Genomic DNA, 4,629 nt, shown 5'->3' with positions numbered 1-4,629 from the left:
CAGTGTTATTTAAAGGAAAAATAAATAACCTGAACACAATCCCGAAGGGAAGAGCTGCATATCCACACGGTCACTGAAGGCCAAAGCAAACCACAAACTGAAACAGAGGGCATGCATGCACACAGAGCCTATGTTTCCTTGCATTCCTTCTTTTCTCTCCCAACAGCAGGGGCCACTTCATACGTTAACAGAATTCCAACACAGAAGGCACTTTTATGCAGCAATGTGCATAAAACCTATATGTGGCTTGTCATATTTGAGGATACTATGAATGGCAGGAAATCTGATTTGAAGTCACTCATTGTCAAGGACTCTGGGGTTTGAACCAGGGCTTCCTTCAACGCTGGTGTCAGCCCTTGGGCAAGGCCCACCACTGATGCTTGCTTTGAGGCCCCTTTTAAAAAGTGGCTGGGTCTGGAAACTGCCATTTAAATTTCTCACAAAGCCCTAAATTGACACTACATTTGGGGCAGTGAAGGAAATTAAAATGGTAGCTCCCAGGCCCAGGCCCAACCTCCCAGCACTGATCAGGTCATTGTTCCTGTCACCAGGTAAGCCTACCGACATAGAAGGACCCTGTCAAACTTGGAGCTAGCCTTGGTCCTCATCGTCTAAGGCCAGGAGCTGGTCTAGGGAGCTACTTTGGACTGTGTGGTGTGTGTGTGCAGGCACAAAAGGAAACAGCCCCTGAGACTGGCAGGCAGCATAAAGCTGCTGGATGAAACCAGGACTGACGGAGATGCCAGGAACTGCGCCTTTGGTCCTTGGCTCATCAACAATTGAGTACTTTCTGCTTGCTGTACTCCAGCTTTCAGGTCTAGCAACTTACCTTAAGCACCACCCTCTAGGTCTAGATTTGGACATGGGTCTCCAAGGCCCCAATATGGCTATGAAATTACATGGCATTAGGCAAGCTATGATTCGTGACTCAGATTAAGCCCACATGTCTAATATTGGGATAATTTTACTAGACTACTTTTAATAGTAATTTTGTAATGATTACTGAGATAATATATGGGGAATGCTTCCAGAATCTAGGAAAAGCATAACGTACCTGCTAAGTATTATTTATTGTTAATAACTTTATGAAGGTAACTAGTGAGGCAGTGTAGGGTTTAAGCTGATTCCTACACAAAATTCTATATTTGAATTTATTTTATTTTATTTTTACCATATGAAGCAGACCTATGCTTATCAATCAGGTCCTGGGGAGGGGCTGAAAAATGCATTAATAAAGAAAGACATCTTCCTGAATTTCATGGTTTTAACCTCAAAACATCACTCGTTGATTCCTCTCTGATCTTGTGACACATTAAATATGCTTGGACCACTGACTTGCAAGTTGGTATCTAGCATATGAAGAACATATTCAGCTGAAAAGAATCTAACCCAGCATACACTGAGGATGCAAAGGATATAGGGCCAAAAATCATACTAAAGCTCCTACCTAATGAGAACATTTTAGCAGGCTTCCATATGTTTATGTGTTACATAAATGCAAAATATTCAAAATATGTTGTCAACTAGGTAACAAGAAGGAGGGCAAATATGGTCCCGTTCATTTCAGGAGGAGTGCAAGAGCTTCCACTGGTTGTATTTTTGATCCCTAAATATGGGATTAATTTTGGGACAACTAGTGGGTATAATCTAAATTAATCCATTTCCCCCAGGAATAATTAAAGGATAAGCCTAGAGCAGGGAAGAATCCATCCAGCTCTAATAAAATTAAGCAAACATTTAATGCATTTCCAATAACTAAAAAAAAAGCATGAACAATTGCAGGCTATTAGACTGAAGTGTCCCATACAGTCTCTTTAATTTATACAGCCTGGTGTGCGAGAAGATCAACATATTTTTGTTTCCTGCCCTTCCACAAGGGGCATGAGGAAAACTGAACTATGGCTATGTTAAGAGAGAGGGTGAAAAATATAAATATAAAACATAATCTGTTAATTTGCACAAATTTGGTTCAGAATCTTGTGGAATGTATTTCAGAGTTTTAGGGTTTGGCCTTGACTTTGGGGATTATGAGCAAATCCACACTGACTTTAATAGACTACATATTGCAGTGCCTGAAGTGGAAAATGCACATGGCTCCCCATTTCCATAACTTCACATTGGTTGCAATGTTCTGTGGGTCAGATTTTTCTGTCCTTCACTCTGCCCCCCCTTAATGGTGCCAAAAAGTGTTTGCCTGAGGAGCAATCTCTTGCTTGCTTTATAGCAAGGCTACTTCTGAGCATTGCAGATCTCTGTATAACCTGGTTGTAACTGCACAAGCAGCAGAATGAGTTGGTGGAGTCTTGTGGACACTAGATATCCCGAGTTCAGTGTCGTTTATATGGTTCTTTTCTATGGTGGACCCTGCCCAAAGGAGCTCATAATAAATATGAAAACCCAATTTGAAAAAAAAAGGGGGGGGGACAATTAACAATCAATTACAAGACAATTGCAAGATACTGGTGTCTGTGCCACCAAGAATACCTCTGAGGTGGTACAATCCTGTAAAAAGCCAATCTCTGTGTGTGTGCCAATCTCTGTGCTGCCACCTTACAGCCTGTGCCACCTCCAGTTTTCTGCGCTTCAAGGGCACCCTCTAGGCTGCAGGTCCAGCCTGTCAGAGCACTTAATCAGCTGATCCCAAGGGCAAATATCCTGTCCACCAGGCCCTATAAGTTGCCCTGAGCAACTTGCCTCTCGGGTGAAAACACTGCCTGAGTAATGGGGGAGGGGTTCACTCAACCCCCTTCATGGTGACTGTATTGAATGAACCCATGAGAGGCCAGGCTGTCATGCTGCACAGCGTGGTGGACACCCCTCCCCACGAGGGGCCCTATGTAGAGCTCACCATACAAAGGGGGGCTCCAGGGATACCCAGTTCTTCCGTCTCAGCCCTGGGACTGACCATTTGGGGACTGACCTGTGCAGACACTTAGCCATTCTGTTCTGCCTCCTTAAGATTACCCTCATACTGATATAAATGTTTGGCTTATTAGGAACTAAAAATATTTCCTGTGTTTGTCTACTAAAACAAATTTTAAAAAAGAGTATTCATTAGCACGTATTGCTGCAATTGCAGATTCAAAGGTTATGTTCTAATCTCAAAAGCCATTATTCTCTGTAGCTAGAACAATGAGAATGTTATGGAAAAGATTCTAACAATAATTAGTCTGACTAAATCTGCTATTCAGTTTGGCAAGTTCTTAGGCTAACACAGCGTCCTACACACAGGTACTTGGGACTAAGTTGCATTGAACTAAACAGTAGTTCCTTCTGAGTAAGCATGTTCAGAATTAGTTAAAATAATGATATCAACATTCTCCTCTCAAAATGGGAAGCAGACACTTGGGGTACAAAGATCACAAAGGAAATTGAGGCATCCAGGTCCTCATGCATTGGAACAATGGATGGTGTTGCCTTGTGCCAGAGCAATGCCTTCTACACAGTCCAGATTGATTCTTTTGAGTATCCAGAAGATGCGCAGAAAACTAATGCATTAATCTCTGCATTATTTCTGGGCTGGACTAGGATGTAGATCTTTGTCAGCCTATCTCTGATTCTATACCATATTGCATTTGGTAACAGCAGCTGTGGCAGACGGAGTAGTTCCAGACTGCACTGTTACTCCCGTGCATGGGCTGGCTCATGATGCCAGCATGGCATTGCAGCTTGTGAGGCTGCCCTGATGCAGCTCCCTGAATGCCTACTTGCTAGCTCATACAATAGGACCTGCAGGTAATCTTTAATAGGGGGTTGCATACTCAACATCAGCACAGGTTTCCTGTTTTACCTATCAAATAAGCAACGCAAAGCATGTCAGTTTAACTAAGTACTATGTATTGGGATATAAAGGGTACTCTCTTTGGCAGAAGCAAGCTCTGACTTTTCAGCACTGCTAGAAATCTTGTAAGTACAGTCAAGGGGAAGTGAGCTGACCATGCTGCTCAGCCCACCACCACCCCCTCTCTCTCTCTCACACACACACACACAAATCAAACCTGGATTCTACCAAGAAATGTGTCACAGGGAGATTTCAAAAGTACTTTAGTTCCCTTGCAGTGTCTGTAGAATAGCGAAGATGAAAACTGGAAAACATTGTTTGTGTGTAGAGAGAATATTGTTATGTGTCTGTTTTTGTATGTAGTGTTCCCATGCCTGTAGCTGTTAGCAAGACCATTTCAGTAGTACAAAGTTAGTTTAAGAACACTTTTAAAAACAAACAAACAAACAAACTTAAACTGCTCACAACTTGGTTTGGAAAATTATTCCATTAATTTTAGATCAGAAACAAAGAAGGAAACATCTGCAGTCATAATCAAACCTTATGTGTTATGATTACCTTGAGGGAAATATATGCAACAAAAGTATCAAGACTCTATTGAAAAGACAACAAAAAGCAGAAGAGATCCATAAATAATGAAAATGAAACTGCATGAATAGTTTTGGCTCAGCCCTACATAAATTCCATTCCTTTTAATGGGATTTATACAATAATAACAGTCTCAGGATTGTACCCTAAATGGTGGATGCTAAAGACCATCATCTACCAAGTGGTAACTCACTATAGTGTGCATGCAACCACTCAGTAAGTTGTCCTGCAAGTACTGTCCTTCCAAGTAATGAAATGGG

Source organism: Elgaria multicarinata, chromosome 7 (assembly GCF_023053635.1).
Source record: "Elgaria multicarinata webbii isolate HBS135686 ecotype San Diego chromosome 7, rElgMul1.1.pri, whole genome shotgun sequence".
Classification (NCBI taxonomy): domain Eukaryota; kingdom Metazoa; phylum Chordata; class Lepidosauria; order Squamata; family Anguidae; genus Elgaria; species Elgaria multicarinata.
This window is presented reverse-complemented; position numbering follows the sequence as displayed.